Source organism: Bufo bufo, chromosome 3, assembly GCF_905171765.1.
Source record: "Bufo bufo chromosome 3, aBufBuf1.1, whole genome shotgun sequence".
Lineage (NCBI taxonomy): Eukaryota > Metazoa > Chordata > Amphibia > Anura > Bufonidae > Bufo > Bufo bufo.
In genome coordinates this window covers 459,125,539-459,148,558 of record NC_053391.1, presented here as the reverse complement: position 1 = coordinate 459,148,558, position 23,020 = coordinate 459,125,539, and the positions used below count along the sequence as shown (strand labels likewise).

Below are 23,020 nucleotides of genomic sequence, written 5' to 3'. Positions count from 1 at the left end.
TATGTCTCAAAAAATACTTTCTCAAAAATCCCATCAATAGGGAGACCGATATGGGAGGGAATACAAATAGATACGTACATACAGATCTGAAAGTTAGATCTAAAAAATATCCAAGGCAGGAGATCAGCAATGAAATGGCCACGTTCAGGAACAATGTTGAACGTGACCGGAGAAGAATAAAAAGCCGCAAGGTCAACACAAATCTAAATAGAGAGGAGATTAGGGCTATTAAATCCCTACAGGAAGAAAACAACATTGTAATTAGACCAGCTGATAAGGGCGGGGCTGTAGTCATTCTCAATACGACAGATTATGTAGAGGAATGTTACAGACAGCTAAGAGTAGAGAATACCTATAAAAAACTGAAGGGAGACCCCACACAGGAATACTACAATATTTTGAAGGAGTACTGTGCAAAGGGGGTAAAAGCTGAGTTCCTTTCTGACCAAGAAGCCAAATTCATCCTGGATACTGAGAGGAGGATCCCAATGTTTTATTGTGTCCCCAAGATCCACAAGAACCTGGAAGCACCTCCAGGTCGCCCGATAGTGTCGGGGATTCAATCCATATCATGTAATCTATCCAAATACATTGACCAATGGCTTCAACCTTATGTCAAGCGAGTGCCATCATATATTCGTGACACCACTGACATTATTAAAACATTGGAAGAAGTCAATTGGGTAGATGGGTGGATCTTGGGGACATTGGATGTTGGATCTCTCTACACAGTTATTGAACATACCAGGGGAACACAGGCACTATATGAGCAGTTGTCAGCAGATGCTGGGCTCCCTGTGGAACAATTGCAATTCCTGTTAGATGGAGTGAGATACATTCTAGCTCATAACTATTTCTCTTTTGAGCAGGAGTTTTACTTGCAGTGTACCGGTACCGCCATTGGCACCAGATTCGCCCCCAGCTATGCCAACCTTTTTTTGGCTCAATGGGAGAGAGAGATCATTTTACCCAGGCTGGGGACGGATCTGGTGCTGTGGCGGCGGTACATTGATGATATTCTGTTCATTTGGTGTAACACTGCGGAATCTCTTGATGTATTCCTTAGTGACATTAACAAAAATGACAAGAACCTTGTATTTAGTCCGACTATTAGCCAAGAAAAAGTGGAGTTCCTGGACTTAGAGATATGGATTAGGGATAGCAGGCTGCAATGCAGTACGTTTTTCAAGCCCGTATCTAAAAACAGCTTCATCAGATTTGCCAGCTGCCACCTTCCGCGGTGGCTGACTAACATACCAACCAGTCAGTTCCACAGACTCAAGCGGAACTGTACGGTTGATAGCAAGTTTGATGAAGAAGCTGCAGGCTTGAAGAAACAATTGTTAGAAAGAGATTACCCAGTCCAACTGATAGACAAATCATTGGAAAAAGTCAAGAAGATGGAACGAAAGTCGTTTTTTGAGATAGGGACATCACAACCGCGAGATGAAATACTAAGAATTATTCTTCCATTTAGCTCACAATATAGAGTGATGGAAAGAAGCATTCGCAAACATTGGGGACATCTGCTAAATGATAAATTAATTGGCCCACTTCTGAGCGATGTACCAAAAATAACATACACAAGGGCAAACAATTTGGCAGGTAAAATAGCCCCAACTGTGAAAGGCACAAAGGATAGCCAGCTGCAACAAAAGAAAAATTGGTTAACAACCAATGGATTTTTTAGATGCGGCAGATGCACAAATTGCAAGATCACAAGTTTTCCCAAAAAAACAACTTGGGTAAAATCCACAACAAATTCCTTCAGTGTAGAGATACAGGAATGCCTAACCTGTGATTCTACCGATGTTATATATCTGTTGGAATGTGGATGTAAAAAACAATACATAGGCAGGACCAAAAGGACACTCAAAAAGAGGGAAGCCGAACATGTGGCGAATATCAAGAAAGGTTTAGAAACACACTCCCTATCGAAACATTTTAAAATTCAACACAATTGTGACCCCACTGGCTTAAAATTTACAGCCATAGAAAGGGTCACAAAAATGTGGAGAGGAGGCAACCATATTGCACACATGTCGCGACAGGAATCTCGCAGAATCTTCGAATATGATACTATCATGCCGAGGGGTCTAAATGCCGAGATGGAGATTTTCGGCTTCCTATGAGGGTGGGGGGCTGTCCGGTGGGGATGAGATATCGCAGTTTGATCAATAATTGACACTGTGATTCTCCTCCCCACGGGACAGCTCCTCTCATACTCAACTATCAATTACCCCAGTAATATATGAATCCTGAGGAATAAACCAACAAAACCTAAATATATTGATGCGGTTTTGGTCCAGGTTCCCTGGCAGGGATCACTTTGCCCTATAGAACATTGAATTTAAAAAAATCGCATGTAAACCGCAGTTCACATGGCTGCGATTTTGATGCGTTTTTCCTCGAAATGTATCTCTGACCTTGCAGTTCCACTCTAAGATCATTGTTTTAATGTTTTAACAATGTAGTTATTATATGGGATGTATTATTTATTATCATGTCTTTTTAATTATGTTTTAAGCACAAAATATAATAGGAATGTAATAGAAACCAAATCCACTCCACATATTGGAACAAGCTGAAAAAAACACAATTGTGGGTGGGTCAATACCATTTAAAAGGAGTGAGAATCCACTCACTCGGTGGCCACTGAGGAAGGGGCGCAAGACCCTGAAACGCGTCTGGCATTACAGAGTGAGCGTGGATTCAAGCCAAAGACTAAAGAAACTGGATACCAAGTTGTCAGCACAAAAGACTTACTTCCGAATTTGAAATTGCCGCCGACTACCAGTGACGTCATCCAAGCGTCTGCCCGGAACCCCAGATCACCAGGTCACGTGGGACGCCACAGTCGGCCAGGCACGGCCACCTGGGAAATCAGCGCTGCAGTGAGGCAGCAAGGAGGGGAGAGACCGGGTTAGTACAAGCGGCTGGATATCGTAAGTACTGGGAAGTTTACCCACATGTGCTGTACCGATTCTTGAAGCATTGGACATTAGTGTCTTATCACTTTGGACACAGTTCACAGTATTATTGGTGGGATTCTCCGGATTTCCAATACCACCATCACTATTGGAACACAACGTGTGACTAGTCATCTACATTTGTTGTCAATTGGGACATTGGTTGGACTATTTGTGACATCACCATACCTGCAATAGGGTTCACGCCAGTATATATGATTTGGCACACGGCTGTATGCACTATCATATGTGACCATACCCACAGCAGTGTTCACGTCAGCGCTTGCACGTATTCGCCATCAGTGGTATATGTGAGTTTATAGGTTGCTATATTGCAAGATTACATGTTTTATGTATTTTTTAGGGGTTTGTTTTTAGAATATTAAATAGCATTTACTCAATCATCCAGTGTTGCCCGTGTGTGTGTGCCCCCTCATTTTGTATACAATATAGTTTCTCTATATACTAATCACTGTATGTACAAAATTAATGTTTCTGATGAGAAAAGTGTGATAAACATGAAATTAATTTATAAATAATACTATTGGTCCACCATTGTCTTTACAAATGTTTCCTCATGATTTTTAACATTTTTTGGTGAAAACGCATTGAAGACGCATCAAAACCGCAGGTGCGCACATGCGGCTTTTCTGAAATTATTTTTATACACATTCATTTCACATGTATCATATGGATTTTAATTGTTTATGTAATTATAATATTACCCATATAGCATTATATTTTTAGAAGGATGTATTGAAATAATTATATATATATATATATATATATATATATATTACATTGGAAACTCTTGTTTTTGTATGGATATATATCCAAATGATCACGAATGGACCGCTATCAATTAAAAATCCACATCCTGGTCTTCCAAGTCCCCCACTGTCCCAGCATGCATTTCATCAATTAAAGATAATATAAAAAGGACATCTTAATCCCACTGTCTGTACCACTGAGGAAGGGGCTGTATCCCGAAACGCGTATGGTCGACAGACAGTGTGGGACGACACAAGGAAGACATTCATAACCACAATTGAACGCTGTACAAGTTTGAAAACCCCGCCTGAAATAGGAAGTCACCTAACCATCCGGTAAAACCACGTGGGACGCCACGGCTAGGTCCTGGAAGGTCAGAGCAGGCTGTAAAGCAACATCCAGCAATACGGGGAACTTCCGATAGACAAGACCGCATTCATAGGTCCTTGCAGCTTACAGCAAAGCAGTCGCACGGCCGACAGGAGTGGTAAAGTACATTTATAACTAACGCAAAGTACTTCAAACAAATACAAACCTTTTTTTGGCTCTACCTGGTGATTATTATATAATCTATCACGAAAATTGAAATAATATGGACACTAGAGACTGAATACAGAGTCCAGTATAGTGGTGTCAATAGGCTATATGTGTGTTTTAGAGGTTTTTATCTATTTTGAGTATTTTTATTTGTAATTTTACACAACATATTGTAAGTGTGATTAAACAATAATATTTTGGACATTGTCTTCTATCTTTGTCTATATTGACGCCAGATATTGAGTGACGCCCAACCCTCTTTTTTTCAATTTGTAATCTAACAGCAGCAGGGAGTGCTGTGCGGCAGTGCACCTATTCCACTTTGTTATCAGAGAGTGAGCCACCAAACCTTGACATATTCTGACTGCCTGATTTGAGTCAGGAAGGAATTTTTTATTCCCCTAAAGTGAGGAAAATTGGCTTCTACCTCACAGGGTTTTTTTGCCTTCCTCTGGATCAACTTGCAGGATGACAGGCCGAACTGGATGGACAAATGTCTTTTTTCGGCCTTATGTACTATGTTACTATGATCGGCGTTAGCCACTTCTATCTGCTGTTTGTAGCAGCGGAACCCTTTGGCCATGGCGCCATGTTTGTCATGTCATATCGCTCCAGAGCCATACATGTATGGTGCTGGTAACAAAGGGGTTAAAATAATGCTGCATGAAACATTTGCACAATTTTCCTCTGCACTTATTAGTTTTGAAAAATGTCTAAAAAAGTGGGCACGCTGGGTTAGGTTTACAGGTGGTGAGCATGTCTTTTTAACAAATGTATTGATACTAAGTGGAGAAAGTGGTACAAATTTACACACAAATCTGTGGCTGCTCTCAGAAGACATACACTACTCACAAAAAGTTAGGAATATTTGGCTTTTGGTTGAAATTTATTAAAAACGGAAAGTTCACGCTACAGTGATGTTATATTATGAAAATAGGGCATTTAAGAAGCATGCAATGATGATTTCCTCATCTAAAAACAACTTATTGAAACAAAAGCCAACACAATAATAGTGATTATACCCCCAAAAAAATTCCAATGTCTCAATAACTTGTCATGTGGCCTTGAGCTTCAATTATAGCTTGACCAGGGCCATCTTTAATATTCATTGGACCCTGGGCAAGAATTTACTTAGGCCCCCTGGATCCCGCCTTCCCACACCCTAACATGCAATCACACCCTCCACCACAACAAACATACACAAAAAAAATGATCCACACACCTCATAGAGTAGTAAACTTTAATAATGATGAGTGGCCACAAGAGGTGTTCCTTGGTAGTAATGTAAATACTGCCTTTTTTTCTGAAAAGGCATTGTTTACATTAAAAAGCTTACAGAACTACTATGTTTAGCTCTTGTGGTTCTGGTGACTATAGTGTCCCTTAATATAGAGAAAAAAAAAAAGAATCAGCACAAAAGTATCAAATAAAATGGCTGTGTCATTATTTTAAAAATTAAAAAAGCACATCTTCTGACACAAATTTATAGTATTTTGCAGATTACTTTTTTTCTTTTACAATGTGCAGATAGTACTGTACTGCTAACCCCTCCATCCACCCCTACATACAGCGTAATACAGCGCCATATACCTCTTACATCCAGTGACGTCTCTTTGATGTAGATGTTCTGCTTCCTCATCTTCTCCTTTCAGACCTTCAGACCAGACCACCACTTTTTTTAGCCATTTCTCATCTCTGCAGTTTTACAAACAAAATCTTAGTTTATTACTTTTCCATCATCCTCCCATCTTCTGGACAAATCATCCTACCACCCCCAATACTTTGCCGCTGTGCTCCCGAATACTATACTGCAGAAACAGATAAACTGTCACGGCTGAGGATGGGGAAAACCCTCAACCGTGCGATATCAGAAGATGGAAGGTCGCTACTTGGCCAGTACCACAGAATTAGGGAGCGCATCCCTAATCTGACCCTGACTCCTAGCTGCATGAGCCGACCTTGATGATAGGAGGGCTCATGTCCGGAACCTCAGATCCCTACTAACCCTCCGCAGATCCCTTAGCTAGGAGCTGGGTAGACAGCCCGTTCCTCCTGGACGTGGAGAAACAGGAGTCTAACGTGGCCAAGCTGCAAGTAAAGGGAAACATAAACAGCTAATGGCAAGTAAATGTAACTAGTAACACCACCTACCTGCCACAGACACACAGCCTGGAACCCATGTACAAGTGCTGCTGTCCACAACAATACTAACGGACACAGCACACACCACACATCACACAGGAACTCAGGAAACCACAGCTGCAATAAACAGAAAGACCATATCAACATCATCTAACATCAGGGATAAAGTTTATGACCACAAGGGTGGCTCTCACTGGCAGATGGTATAAACCAGGAGGATGACATCAGCTAACCATGGCTGAAGTACCCCTCAGAGTCTGGCATCCAGCAGGAGCTAAATAGCCCCAAGTGGCCACACCCACACACACACCCAGTGTTCACACACTAAGAAGGGAGTTAACCCTTCCAACACCAGGCAAAGGAAAAGCTACATAAAGGGGAGTGTACAATAAACAATTACACTGCAACTGTTACCGCAGGCAACGACATGCGTGGCAACCATGTCCTGGGAGTCAGCCAGACGGCCGAGACACTGCCACCACATGTACACCATACCAAACGTTGCCACGGGCAGCCACAGTGAAGGGAAGTGTCACAGTGCACACCTACATAAACCTTGTGCACACCAGACATACAAAGTGCATACATACACACACACCCAACCAGGTGTAACCGCATGCACTTGACAGCAAGCTGCCTAGCAACAGCTCAGGCTGCTATACTGCCAAGTACCAATCATGTTGCCAGCGGCAACCACACGTGAGGCAACATATTAACAGCACTCACCAGTGGTTGAACAATAAACCCAAACCGCAGGCAACTGCATGCGGATCCAGAGTCACGACCATGACCATGGTCGTGACATAAACCCCCTGATAATAGTAGTACCATGCAGATAGTGCCCTTCAATAATTATTTGCACACAGTCCCCTAAAATAACTGCACACAGAAAATAGTGCCCCTGACACTAATAGTGTAAACATAACGTCCCCCAAAAATAATTGTGGTAATCTGATACTGTGCCACGGTGCCCCCACAGTAATAGTGCTTCCAAAAGTCCCACCCATAGGAATAATTCTCTGCCAGAGCACACATGGTAATAATAGTGCTCCTACAGTGCCCCCAATATGTCCCCATTGTGCCCCAGAAGTAATAATGCTCCCATAGTGCCTATACTAGTAATCATGTTCCCCATAGACCTCCAGTAGTAATAAAGCTCATCATAATGCCCCCCCCCAGTAGTAATACTTCTATTAGTGCCTCCCATAGATGAGCCCATAGTACTCCTCTCTCCTCTTCCCCATAGTACCCACCATAATGTGCCCCAGTATAAAATGCCCCTATACAGAGCCCCCCATATAAAATATTCCTTTTTTGTGGCCTCAGTAGAAGCCCCCATAGTGTTCCTCTCCCCCTTCCCCCATATAAAATACCCATTCTTTGTGGCCTCAGTAGATGCCCCCATAGTGTCCCCAATAATGTGCCAGTAAGAAGTGCCCTCATAGTGCCACCCAATAATGTGCCAGTAAAAAGTGCCACCAATAATGTGCCAGTAACAAGTGCCCCCATAGATGTCCCCTAATGATGTGCCAGTAACAAGTGCCCCCATAGATGTCCCCCAATCATGGGCCAGTAACAAATGCCCCCATAGATGCCCCCCAATCATGTGCCAGTAACAAGTGTCCCCATAGATGCCCCCCAATCATGTGCCAGTAACAGGTGCCCCCATAGATTCCCCCCAATCATGTGCCAGTAACAAGTGCCCCCATAGATGCCCCCCAATCATGTGCCACTAAGTAGTACTATATAAAAAAATAAACACTTATATTTACCTCCATCAGGCTGGCAGCAATGCGATGTAGGCCTCTTCCGGCCTGTGTCCCACGCTGTACGGCTCAGGCAGTGTGATTACGTCATCACGTGCCTGCACCGGCCTCTGATTGGCTGCAGGCACTAGACCTGCAGCCTATCTGAGGAACGGGGAAGGGTGACGCCTCTCCCTCACCTGCCCTGCTGCAGCACATCTGTCTGTATTGCTGTCCTGAGGACGGCGATATAGATGACTATGGAAATGAGCGCTTCCACAATGGAAGCGCTCACCACCCTGTGCCCTGCTGCCACCCCCCACTTGTCACCAGGGTTGCGCCGCTTGGGGCCATCGCCTCACTTTGCCTAATTGGCAGTGCGACCCTGCTAGCACCCCTGGAATTTTGCGCCCGGGGCAACGCCCCCCCCATGCTACACCACTGGCCAGCGGGGCTCAAGAGGCAGCTGCCTTGGGCCCCCCAGGAGCAACTGGGCCCGGGGCAGCTGCCCCTTTTGCCCCGCGTTAAAGACGGCCCTGAGCTTGACAACAATGTCTCCTGCTGTTCACAAGTTGACTTATTGTCTGCTGAGGCATGGCATCCCACTCTTCTTGAAGGACAGCCCTCAGGTCATTGAGGTTCTGGGGTACAGAGTTACGAGCCTTTACATAGCGACTCAACTGATCCCAAACCAGCTCTACGGCTCTAAGCAAAGAACAGGTGCAGATCTTTGCCTTATACCTTATGTTTGTGGTGGCTCCAATCTTGGTTTTATACTGATTGTACTTTTCTGCCATCTAGTGGGCATTGGTATATTTGGTTTATTTAAGTTATCTATGTTGTAATTCATTATGTCAATCATTTTTAACTCCTCTTCTGTGAGCTCACATCCTTTGTCCCTCAGTCTTTTCCTATTTTTCCTCCTTGTCAGAACATGCATACTGAAGAAATGATTTTCCTTTGACCTCTATCATAATTTAAATTACCTTGAGAAGGCATATCCATTGCATCCCCCTCACTGCAATTCGAGATGTAACTGGTGTTGCTAGGGGAATGATCATAGCAAGTTCGCTATTTGAGATAAGCAAATCAATTTTAAACTAATTGGATTCATTAGGAATTTAACCAAAAAATTGTCTGCAAAAAAAGTAGTATACTGAATCAAAAGGGTTTTCCCTAAGGGTTTTAAAGACACTCTTTAATCCTCTAATTTATATTTCCCTAAAACATAGCATGCCACACCATGGTGATGTCACAAAGGCAGAAGGTTTGTTTCCTGTGTAGACTGAAAACTACCTCTTCAGGTAACATTTGTTTAACTCTATAGCATGATCTTAGACTAACGTTTACTAAGATTTATAGTAAAATTGCAATCTTTACATATGCACAATGTTTTTATTCTAACAGAACATTTTAGCATGACTGATGAAATGTGAAATGACTGAGGATTCCTTGGAACATGTGTTTCAAATCAAAGAACAATAGTATAGTTTTGTCGGCACTCATCAATATTGATTTTAAAAACCACATTTAAAGATTTTTTAAATTAGTCTGCCAATACTATTATTATTCTGTAATGCATGTTTTGTCAGTACCATCAACATGTTGATGATTCTAAGCTGCAAACATGAGTGAGATAAAAGTTAAGGAAGAATGTCAAAAATAAAACATGAACATGCTATGGATGCCATCATTTTATTATTAGTATGCAAATGAAAGCATATTGATATACAAACAAGGAGGAATTTATCATGAGAATTTATATATATATATATATATATATACAGTACAGACCAAAAGTTTGGACACACCTTCTCATTCAAAGAGTTTTCTTTATTTTCATGACTATGAAGGCATCAAAACTATGAATTAACACATGTGGAATTATATACATAACAAACAAGTGTGAAACAACTGAAAATATGTCATAGTCTAGGTTCTTCAAAGTAGCCACCTTTTGCTTTGATTACTGATTTGCACACTCTTGGCATTCTCTTGATGAGCTTCAAGAGGTAGTCACCTGAAATGGTCTTCCAACAGTCTTGAAGGAGTTCCCAGAGATGCTTAGCACTTGTTGGCCCTTTTGCCTTCACTCTGCGGTCCAGCTCACCCCAAACCATCTCGATTGGGTTCAGGTCCGGTGACTGTGGAGGCCAGGTCATCTGGCGCAGCACCCCATCACTCTCCTTCATTGTCAAATAGCCCTTACTTTCAAAGTTTTCCCAATTTTTCGGCTGACCGACTGACCTTCATTTCTTAAAGTAATGATGGCCACTCGTTTTTTCTTTACTTAGCTGCTTTTTTCTTGCCATAAAACAAATTCTAACAGTCTATTCAGTAGGACTATCAGCTATGTATCCATCTGACTTCTCCTCAACGCAACTGATGGTCCCAACCCCATTTATAAGGCATATATATATATATATATATATACAGTACAGACCAAAAGTTTGGACACATCTTCTCATTCAAAGAGTTTTCTTTATTTCCATGACTATGAAGGCATCAAAACTATGAATTAACACATGTGGAATTATATACATAACAAACAAGTGTGAAACAACTGAAAATATGTCATATTCTAGGTTCTTCAAAGTAGCCACCTTTTGCTTTGATTACTGCTTTGCACACTCTTGGCATTCTCTTGATGAGCTTCAAGAGGTAGTCCCCTGAAATGGTCTTCCAACAGTCTTGAAGGAGTTCCCAGAGATACTTAGCACTTGTTGGCCCTTTTGCCTTCACTCTGCGGTCCAGCTCGCCCCAAACCATCTCGATTGGGTTCAGGTCCGGTGACTGTGGAGGCCACGTCATCTGGCGCAGCACCCCATCACTCTCCTTCATGGTCAAATAGCCCTTACTTTCAAAGTTTTCCCAATTTTTCGGCTGACTGACTGACCTTCATTTCTTAAAGTAATGCTGGCAACTCGTTTTTCTTTACTTAGCTGCTTTTTTCTTGCCATAATACAAATTCTAACAGTCTATTCAGTAGGAGTATCAGCTGTGTATCCACCTGACTTTTCCTCAACGCAACTTATGGTCCCAACCCCATTTATAAGGCAAGAAATCCCACTTATTAAACTTGACAGGGCACACCTGTGAAGTGAAAACCATTTCAGGGGACTACCTCTTGAAGCTCATCAAGAGAATGCCAAGAGGGCGCAAAGCAGTAATCAAAGCAAAAGGTGGCTACTTTGAAGAACCTAGAATATGACATATTTTCAGTTGTTTCACACTTGTTTGTTATGTATATAATTCCACATGTGTTAATTCATAGTTTTGATGCCTTCATAGTCATGAAAATAAAGAAAACTCTTTGAATGAGAAGGTGTGTCCAAACTTTTGGTCTGTACTGTATATAGCAAACAAAAAACCATAATAGGGAATATTCTAAATTAAAGTTGTATTATACCTACTATACATCAAAAAAATAGAAGCTCTTTGCGCACATTTTTGATCAAACGTGTGTCGGGCCCATCTACCAGGCGTCAAGGTGGCTTCTGCAGATGAGTACCTAACACTAACAGAACTGCCTCTCCTGGGCTTGACCCTAGGCTACTTTCACACTTGCATTTGTTGCGGATTCGTCATAGATCTTCACAGACTGATCCGTTCAGATAATAAATCTGTCTGCATCCGTTCAGAATGGATCCGTTTGTATTATCTTTAACATAGCCGTCTTGAACACCATTGACAGTTTAATATTGTGCCAGATTGTGTCATAGAAAACTTATCCGTCCCCATTGACTTACATTGTGTGTCAGAACGGATCTGTTTGGCTCAGTTTCATCAGACAGACACCAAAACGCTGAAAGCCTACAATGTTAGGTACCCATCTGCAGAAGCCACCTTGATGCCTGGTAGATGGGCCCGACACACGTTTGATCAAAAATGTGCGCAAAAAGAGCTTCTATTTTTTTTATGTATAGTCGGTATAATACCACTTTAATTCAGAATAATCCCTATTCCCCAATTTTATTGTTTGTATGTGTAATGTTGTGCTGCCATACGTTTTTTTGTTTGTTTTCTGCATGCTAGCTTTATGGATGTGCACCTGCGACTATGAATGTGCTGGTCTAATTTTTCTTGTAGTATATATTGAGGGTAGCTGCTTATTTTAGTTGAGCACTCGCCGCCCATCTGCCAAGGGCTTCTGATCAGAGTATAAATGTAGCTGGTTCCTACACCTCCCTGAACATTGTAAGTTTAGGTCAAGCCCAGGAGAGACAGTTCTGTTATTGTTAGGCCTCTTTCACATGGGCGAGTTTTCCGCGCGGGTGCAATGTGTGAGGTGAACGCATTGCACCCGCACTGAATCCGGACCCATTCATTTCTATGGGGCTGTGCACATGAGCGGTCATTTTCACGCATTACTTGTGCGTTGCGTGAAAATCGCAGCATGCTCTATTTTGTGCGTTTTTCATGCAGCGCAGGCCCCTTAGAAGTGAATGGGGCTGCGGATGCGGTGCGATTTTCATGCATGGTTGCTAGGAGATGATTGTGATGGGGACCCAATCATTATTATTTTCCCTTATAACATGGTTATAAAGGAAAATAATAGCATTCTTAATACAGAATGCTTAGTAAAATAGGGCTGGGTGGGTTCAAATTTTTTTTATAATAATTTAACTCCCCTTATCCACTTGTTCGCGCAGCCCGGCTTCTCTTCTGTCTTCTTCTTTGCTGTCCAGGAGGAAAAGGACCTGTGGTGACGTCACTGTGTTCATCACATGGTCCATCACCAATCTGAACTTCGCAATCAACACTACTCCTAAATTCAAAGATACTGCAGCCTTTTCATTGGCCCACAAGCTAGAAGCAGGGAGGGATCATGTGTACTGATTAAAAAAAATCTTGAATATTCGAAATTATGAATATATATCACTATATTCTAAATATTCACAAATTCTCAAAGTGCCTATATTCACAATAAAAATTTGCAATTCGAATATTCGTGATCAACACTAGTTACGACCCGTGTCCCCTGACAAAATGGAGGCGGTCATGAAAGCCCTCATGGAGGTTAACTTGCAGCAGCAGGAGACTAACAGACAACTTCTAGAGGCTAATCAGCAATGGCAAGAAACGAACCAGAGGCTGCTGCAACACGTGATGGCCTTAGAGAAGACAGGAGTATCCCAGGGAGTTCATGATGCCTGGAAAGCAGTCCGCACGGTGATCCCCAAGATGGTACCGATGGATGACGTCGAAACCTACCTGGCGGTGTTCGAGTCTACCCCAAGACCAGTGGGCTGTGGTCATCGCTCCATTCCTGGCATCAGGACCCCAACAGGTTTACTTTGATTTACCGGATGAGCAAGCGGTAGACTACTATAAGGTCAAGGGTGAGATCCTGGTGAGACTGGGGGTGAATGTGTTGGTCCGGGCCCAGCGGGTGCATCAATGGGAGTTTAACCCGGCTGAGCCAGCAAGACCCCAGTATTATAATTTGCTGCATCTTATGCAAAAATGGCTACAGCGTGACGTACTGAGTACCACTGCTATGCTGGACCGTATTGTAGCTGACAAATTCTGGAGGGCATTGCCACCACCCCTCCAGTGCTGGGTTGGCCAGACATCTCCTACTAGTGCCCTGGAGATAGTGGACCTGGTCGAACGGTATGGGGCTACTGAGGAAGTCCAGGGCAGAACACTGGGGAAGGGTGTAAATAATTCCAGAGAATCCCGGTGGCCTGAGCTGAGACAGACCGCATGGGATGTGCCCTTTGGGGATCGGAACCCGATAATCTGCTACTTCGGCCTTCCCGCTCACCGCCTCATATGCGACGTGCCCACCAGGTGGAACTCCACCGTGCACAAGCTGGACAGACTGTGCGAGCAGCAGCAGGCCATAGTGGAGTTTCAGCTGCAGCACGCACGGGTCAGTCGCACTGCGGAACAGCACCACTTCACCACCAATGACTGACCTCCATGCGAGACCTGTGTGCCCTGTTGCGCTGTTTCGAGTACTCCACCAACATGGCCAGTGGCGATGACGCCGTTATCAGCGTTACAATACCACTTCTATGTCTCCTTGAGAAAACACTTAGGGCGATGATGGAAGAGGAGGTGGCCCAGGAGGAGGAGGAGGAGGAAGAGGGGTCATTTTTAGCACTTTCAGGCCAGTCTCTTCGAAGTGACTCAGAGGGAGGTTTTTTGCAACAGCAGAGGCCAGGTACAAATGTGGCCAGACAGGGCCCACTACTGGAGGACGAGGATGAGGAGGAGGTGGAGGAGGATAAGGATGAAGCATGTTCACAGTGGGGTGGCACCTAACGCAGCTCGGGCCCATCACTGGTGCGTGGCTGGGGGGAAACGCAGGACGATGACGATACGCCTCCCACAGAGGACAGCTTGTCCTTACCTCTGGGCAGCCTGGCACACATGAGCGACTACATGCTGCAGTGCCTGCGCAACGACAGCAGAGTTGCCCACATTTTAACGTGTGCCACCCTGCTGGATCCCCGGTACATGTGCCCACCTTACTTCCTGCACTGGAGTGTGATAGGAAGATGCGCGAGTACAAGCGCACGTTGGTAGACGTGCTACTGAGAGCATTCCCAAATGTCACAGGGGAACAAGTGGAAGCCCAAGGCGAAGGCAGAGGAGGAGCAAGAGGTTGCAAACGCAGCTGTGTCACGGCCAGCTCCTCTGAGGGCAGGGTTAGCATGGCAGAGATGTGGAAAAGTTTTGTCACAACGCCACAGCTAACTGCACCACCACCTGATACGGAACGTGTTAGCAGGAGGCAACATTTCACTAACATGGTGGAACAGTACGTGTGCACACCCTCCGCGTACTGACTGATGGTTCGGCCCCATTCAACTTCTGGGTCTCCAAATTGTCCACGTGGCCAGAGCTAGCCTTTTATGCCTTGGAGGTGCTGGCCTGCCCGGCGGCCAGCGTTTTGTCTGAACGTGTATTCAGCACGGCAGGGGGCGTCATTACAGATGTCACTACCAGAGCTTTGGGACGTTCTCACAGCTCTGTTTCTCCACCCCTGTGATGATGTCACTACTAGAGCTGGGAGGAGTTTTCTGTTTCCTTCCTCCCAGCTGCGTTTGATTTCCCTGCCTTTATATTCCCCCTCCTCCTATTGTAGGTGTGGATTATATTTCTCATTTGGGTTGTAGCTCTTGCTTGAGTATCTTCCCTTGCATGCTATCCTTTCACTGGACCTGTGTTCTGCTGCAGCAAGTACTCCGGATATTGCCAGCCTGTCTTTGGATCCGTCTTCACTGCGGCTGCAGCCCCTTCAGCTAAGTGTGCAGACATTGTTGTGTATCTGTGTGTTTTCTGACTGGATCCGAGGCGACCACGGTTCCCTCCATATACTGAGCAGGGCACCGGTGGCCGTGCCCCTTCCACTTTTGTAGGGGTTACAGTGGTCATCAGTCTTAGGTACGCGGGCATGCCTCCTTCCACCATTTGGATCCGGGCATGGGCTTAGCAGCATAGGGAGAGCTTTCGAGGGTCTGACAGTGGTAACCCTTTATCCTCCCTAGTTTGGGTCCGGTCAGTAGCTCTATTTTCTGTGCATGCTCTTGTTGCTCACATACAGCCGTGACATTATAATCCACCAAAACCGTCTTTTTTGACATGGATCCGCTTTCTGGCCTGGTTGACCGCATGCAGGGTCTTTCTTTGGAGGTAGCGGATCTCCGTCAATCTATGACTCAGCTTCATGCATTGGGCTCTGCTCCGGCCCATGGAGTCTGTTGCGAGCCAAAGGTCTCACTTCCGGAAACGTTCTCCGGGGGCAGTGAGAGTTTTGTTCGCTTCAGAGAGGCATGCAAACTCCATTTTTGCTTGTGTCCACATTCCTCTGGTAATCAGGAGCAGAGGGTGAGGATTGTCATCTCCCTGCTCAGGGGTAATGCTCAGACTTGGGCTTTTTCGCTGCCATCAGGGGATCCCTCCCTTCGATCCGTGGAAGGATTTTTTGTGGCCCTGGGGCAGATATATGATGACCCGGATCGTGTTGCTCTGGCCGAATCTAACTTACGTTTTTTATGCCAGAGCAAACTGTCTGCGGAGCTTTATTGTTCTGAATTTCGGAGATGGGCAGCTGATTCAGGTTGGAATGATGCTGCACTCCGGAGTCAGTTCTGTCATGGTCTCTCAGAGAGATTGAAAGATGCGTTTGCTTTCCATGAGAGACCAACGTCCTTAGAGTCTGCCATGTCATTGGCGGTACGCCTTGACAGGCGTCTAAGAGAAAGAAACGAGACCTCTCGGTCCAGCCATTGTCAGTCTAGGGGCAGTGATGCGGACTCATTCAGTGTGCAGGGGCCTCATCCTGTCTCGCTCCCCTCTGAGGAGGAGCCCATGCAGCTAGGTCGACTTGCCCCTGATAAAAGAGGATTTAGTCCTCAGAGTATGGTGTGTTTTTGTTGTGGGGGCATAGGTCATTTGGCAAATGTTTGTCCGTCTAGGAGATTCTTGAACTGTACTAAGAGCGATAATAAGAGAAAAACCTCAAAAGGTAAATCATCAAACTCTGCCTCATCTGCTACTTTGGGCAAAGTTGATGTAGGAATTGATGCTTTTCCTCTGACCTGCAGTTCCCGTTTTCTCCTGTCTGCCAGGGTGGCGCTAGAGAGCAAAGTCATTTCTTGTGAGATTTTTGTTGATAGTGGAGCGGCCGTCAATCTTATTGACACTCAATTTGTAGCCATGCATGGTTTTCAGGTTTGCACATTAGAAAAGGATATACCTGTTTTTGCTATTGACTCTGCTCCACTCTCACAGAGATCTCTGAAGGGCATTGTTCACAATATCCGGTTAGCTGTAGGTGACACTCATGTGGAGGATATATCTTGTTTTGTCCTTAACGGATTGCCTTCTCCTCTAGTTTTGGGGTTACCCTGGCTCACTAGACATAACCCCACTATTGATTGGCAAGGAAGGCAAATAAATGAGTGGAGTGACTTTTGTAGAGAGAATTGTCTTACAGCGACTTTTGCAGAGGTGTCTACTAAAACTGTGCCATCATTTCTCTCTGATTTCTCGGACGTGTTTTCCGAGAGCGGTGTTCAGGAACTACCTCCTCACCGGGAGTTTGACTGTCCCATTAACCTCATTCCCGGCGCCAAGCTGCCAAAAGCTCGCCTCTACATTCTCTCACAACCGGAAAGAATCGCAATGCAAACCTATATCTCCGAGAGTCTCGATAAGGGGCATATTCGTCCCTCAAAATCACCTGTTGCCGCTGGTTTTTTTTTTGTTAAAAAAAAAGATGGCTCTCTGAGACCTTGCCTAGATTTTAGGGAGCTGAACCGTATCACGATTCGCGATCCCTATCCTCTTCCTCTGATCCCGGACCTCTTCAACCAAATTGTTGGGGCCAAGGTTTTTTCCAAATTGGATTTGAGCGGCGCGTACAACCTGGTCAGGGTCAGAGAGGGGGATGAATGGAAAACGGCCTTTAATACTCCTAACGGGAATTTCGCGAATCTCGTTATGCCTTTCGGCCTGATGAATGCTCCGGCCGTCTTTCAGCATTTTGTTAATAGTATTTTCTATCATTCAATGGGGAAATTTGTATTGGTGTATCTTGATGATATTTTGATTTTTTCCCCTGATGTTCAGACCCATCAGGATCATCTTTTTCAGGTTCTGCAGATTCTGCGGGAAAATAAATTGTACGCCAAGCTGGAGAAATGTCTTTTTATGGTATCGGAGATTCAATTTCTGGGTTTTCTCCTCTCTGCTTCTGGTTTTCGCATGGATCCGGAGAAGGTCCGTGCTGTACTTGAGTGGGAGCTTCCTGAGAATCAGAAGGCATTGATGCGCTTTCAGGGTTTTGCGAACTATTAAAGAAAGTTCATTTTGAATTATTCCTCTGTTGTCAAACCCCTTACTGACATAACAAAAAAGGGGGCGGATCTTTCCTCTTGGTCGGAGGAGGCGCTTGCAGCTTTTTCTAAGATTAAAGAGAGTTTTGCGTCTGCTCACATCTTGGTGCATCCCGATGTTTCCTTACCTTTTATTGTTGAGGTAGATGCTTCCGAGTTGGGTGTGGGTGCAGTTTTGTCCCAGGGCCCTTCTCCTGCCAAATGGCGACCCTGTGCCTTTTTCTCTAAAAAACTCTCCCCGGCAGAGAGAAACTATGATGTGGGAGATAGGGAGTTGTTGGCCATCAAGTTGGCTTTCGAGGAATGGCGCCATTGGTTGGAGGGGGCCAGGCACCCTATCACCGTTTTTACCGACCATAAGAATCTGGCATACTTGGAGTCGGCCAGGCGTATGAATCCGAGACAGGCCAGATGGTCTCTGTTCTTCTCCAGATTCAATTTTGTCGTCACATTCCGCCCTGGGATCAAAAATGTGAAGGCTGATGCTCTCTCTCGCTGTTTTCCGGGAGGAGGAAACTCTGAGGACCCGGGTCCCATTTTGGCGGAGGGGGTAGTTGTTTCTGCTCTATATTCGGATTTGGAGGCCGAGGTCCAGGCTGCCCAGACTGAGGCACCTGCCCGTTGTCCTTCTGGGAAGTTGTTTGTGCCTCCTGAGCTACGTCACAAACTCTTCAAGGAGCATCATGATACTGTTCTTGCTGGTCACCCCGGGAGTAGAGCCACGGTAGATCTCATTGCTCTGAGATTTTGGTGGCCGGCTCTTCGTAAGTCGGTGGAGGGTTTTGTGGCTGCTTGTGAGACGTGCGCTCGCGCTAAGGTCCCTCGTTCACGGCCTTCAGGTTCCCTTCTCCCGTTACCCATACCTTCCCGTCCTTGGACACACCTGTCCATGGACTTTATCACGGATCTTACTCGTTCCTCAGGGAAGTCGGTGATCCTGGTGGTGGTGGACCGTTTTAGCAAGATGGCTCATTTCGTACCTTTCCCTGGTTTACCCAATGCTAAAACGTTGGCGCAAGCTTTTGTCAACCATATTGTTAAATTGCATGGCATTCCCTCTGATATTGTTTCTGATAGAGGCACGCAGTTTGTGTCCAGGTTCTGGAAGGCTTTCTGTTCTCGCCTGGGGGTTCGGCTGTCCTTCTCTTCTGCTTTTCACCCGCAGTCGAATGGTCAGACTGAGCGCCTCAATCAGAATCTGGAGACATATTTGCGCTGTTTCGTGGCAGAGAACCAGGAGGATTGGTGTTCATTTCTCCCTCTTGCTGAGTTTGCTCTGAACAACCGTCGTCAGGAATCTTCTGATAAGTCGCCATTCTTTGGTGCATATGGGTTCCATCCGCAGTTTGGGACATTCTCGGGAGGGGCTCTTTCTGGTTTACCTGAGGAGGAGAGATTTTCCTCGTCTTTGTCTACCATTTGGCAAAAGATTCAGAGTAATCTTAAAAAAGATGAGTGAGAAGTATAAGCGTGTGGCTGATAAGAGACGTGTGCCTGGTCCGGACCTGAGTGTGGGTGATCTGGTGTGGTTGTCTACAAGAAATATTAAACTGAAGGTTCCCTCCTGGAAATTGGGTCCCAAGTTTATTGGGCCTTATAAAATCCTGTCAGTCATCAATCCTGTTGCCTTCCGTCTTGATCTTCCACGGGTTTGGAAGATACATAATGTATTTCACAGATCTCTCTTAAAACCATATGTCCAGCCCACGGTACCCTCCTCTTTGCCTCCTCCTCCGATTTTGGTTGATGGCAATCTGGAGTTTGAGGTTTCCAGATTTGTGGACTCTCACATTGTCCGCAGTTCTCTCCAGTACCTCTTTCATTGGAAGGGTTATGGTCCTGAGGAGAGGATGTGGGTTCCGGTGTCGGACATTAAAGCCACTCGCCTCATCAGGGCATTTCATAGGGCTCATCCTGAGAAGGTGGGTCCTGGGTGTCCGGAGTCCACCCGTAGAGGGGGGGGGGTACTGTCACTACCAGAGCTTTGGGACGTTCTCACAGCTCTGTTTCTCCACCCCTGTGGTGATGTCACTACTAGAGCTGGGAGGAGTTTTCTGTTTCCTTCCTCCCAGCTGCGTTTGATTTCCCTGCCTTTATATTCCCCCTCCTCCTATTGTAGGTGTGGATTATATTTCTCATTTGGGTTGTAGCTCTTGCTTGAGTATCTTCCCTTGCATGCTATCCTTTCACTGGACCTGTGTTCTGCTGCAGCAAGTACTCCGGATATTGCCAGCCTGTCTTTGGATCCGTCTTCACTGCGGCTGCAGCCCCTTCAGCTAAGTGTGCAGACATTGTTGTGTATCTGTGTGTTTTCTGACTGGATCCGAGGCGACCACGGTTCCCTCCATATACTGAGCAGGGCACCGGTGGCCGTGCCCCTTCCACTTTTGTAGGGGTTACAGTGGTCATCAGTCTTAGGTACGCGGGCATGCCTCCTTCCACCATTTGGATCCGGGCATGGGCTTAGCAGCATAGGGAGAGCTTTCGAGGGTCTGACAGGGGTAACCTTTTATCCTCCCTAGTTTGGGTCCGGTCAGTAGCTCTATTTTCTGTGCATGCTCTTGTTGCTCACATACAGCCGTGACAACAGACAAACGCAGCCGCCTGTCTACAGCCAATGTTGACAAGCTGACGTTCATAAAAATGAACCAGGCATGGATCCCACAGGACCTGTCCATTCTTGTGCAGATTAGACAATTATAACTACCTCTCCTGCAAAAAGAGAGCAAATGGATCCACAGACTTCGTTCCCAGTCCCCTCGTGGCCTTAATGAGAGACTAACATTTTCATGTTTTCTCTGACTATGTAGGCTGGGGGTACTTTCGCTCCTCTCTTTTCCCTATCCCCTTTTCCCTGATGCATCCACCTATCTATTTCTAATTAAATCCTTCTCCCTCATATTTCCCTATTATTAATCATCATCTTCTGTGCCTGACCATCTGGCCCAACGGTGGGATACCTCTGCAAAGCACCCTAATGTTTAATTATCTTATAAAATGGACACTAACTGGTTCATTTTGTACTAGTATGCCCCCCTCTTATCATGAAGGGTTAGCATGTATCAGTGAAATTGACGCTCTATTCTATATCCAAAGGCTGCTCTCCCCTTCTCCATCCTTATTATCTCCCTTCTATTTGGCCCTTACATAGGGGTTTCTTTTCATACCTCCCAGAATAAAACTGCTTCTGTCCCATGAGAGGACCATGCCGCTCCTCTGTTTTTGTGTCATTCTTTCCCCTTTTTACTTGATAACGGCCACTCGCGGATACACCGTCCTTCTTTATCTGAGATGGAGCGCATACGACAAGGGACCGGAAGTGCAGTGCGGTCCAATGGCCGGATATACGTCACGGCATGTGAACAGGCCGATATTCACTAACCGGAAGTAGGCGCCTCGGCGTGCGTTCCACAGTGGAACGCACGCGTCTATTGAGTATCACAGCCGGCCAGCGGAAGTGACAACGGCATGGCCGGGCGGAAACTACGTCTGGGACTAGTGTAGGAGGGAGATTTAAATGGGGTGAGGACTGGGGAACACAGTATTGGACCCAGAGGAGGAAACTTTATGGAAGATCAGACACGGCCGATATCTGATGTAAGTACACTCTGGGCATCTTATCCTTACTCTAAGGATTTGGATGTTTGGTAACTGGGTACCCCTTGTAACACAGGAGATACAACGTAACCAGTTGTCCGATATCAGTCTGGATCCTTCCACCGAGGGGCGAATTATAAGGTAGCCATCTATATTTGGTGTGTTGTACTGACTTATATAGGTTAGTTTTATGAATCGGCTTTATTAGCAAGGTCAAATGTTCTCATTCCACAGCCACAATTTTTTAATTGCGTCACCTGGTCCGAGATTCGACCCACAGGGTAATTAACATGGTTGCCATTTGACCATCATAGCTAAATCTGCCGTACTATCATCTACCCAGTACGCCGTATTGAATTGGAGACTCGGCACCCTATGGACACGTGAGTTGCCCCTCTGATCACGGTGCTTATTGGTGATGGTCATACTTTTTATGCATCTAGTATTTCAGCATTTCCAATATACAAGTACTGTGTATGTGTGTGTGTGTGTGTATATATATATATATATATATATAATGTCTTTTTCTTCCACAGAGGTTCTCCCTCTATTCATGACCGCTTCGAGACTTTTTTCCGCTCTTTGAGTAGTCATCGAACCGTATGTGTTTTTTCCTCCTTTAAATAATATTGCTGGGTCTAATATAACATGTAACGACACCGAGGTATCAACAACGGTGTTCTACACCCGTGTAACGGAGTTCGGTTTATTTACCTGCTCTCCGTTCTCTGACTATCTAAGTTTATCTGTTTTTATTGATTATCTATATATCTATTTTCATCACCCCCTGATGATCCCACATTGTGGGGGAAACGCGTTGGGGTTTTTCAGATCACTATCCTAACTATCACATTAATTATTTGGGTGTTTTTTAGATTACTCGGTGCACCTTGTACCTCTTGATGTGTCATCACATCAACAGGGTTGTATACATAGGGCACCTTTTCTATATGTTTGTCTGTCTGTTTATTAGGTAGCCCACCACCTAGCCAGCATCCACTACCTGCCATTTCTTTTTTGAGGGAATGATAGGAGGTGGTAGTTTAGGCTCGAGGACAGGGAGTCCCCACCATCAGGGGGCGTCTCTGGGCTGAGGTGTAGTTCAGGGTATCAGTGTAGGGACATTATTCCCCCACCCATTATTAGCTCACCCAACCATTGGTGGATCTACCGTAAAACAGTGTAGTGGAGTTTGTCATGTCATACGTGTTTGAATTTCATTAAAGTACTTATATTTTTTAAGGGTTGACTTTATTGCTGGATTGGGTTATTTATAACTACCTCCCCTTAACCATATATTATTGTACTCCAGGGCACTTCCTCATTCAATCCTCTTTTTTTAATTTTACCATTATATTGCGGGGCAACCCAAAGTTGAATGAACCTCTCCTCTGTCTGGGTGCCG

General features: G+C 45.1%; 1 long non-coding RNA gene across 1 annotated transcript; it reads right to left on the bottom strand.

The window, feature by feature from the left end:
- Positions 1-10: 10 nt before the first annotated feature.
- Positions 11-22,781, bottom strand: LOC120993477. Its single transcript, XR_005777276.1, has 4 exons — positions 22,619-22,781; positions 11,061-11,068; positions 5,092-5,095; positions 11-20 (listed from the first exon to the last, which is right to left on the bottom strand). It is a non-coding gene; the product is annotated as an uncharacterized LOC120993477 (long non-coding RNA).
- Positions 22,782-23,020: the final 239 nt, after the last annotated feature.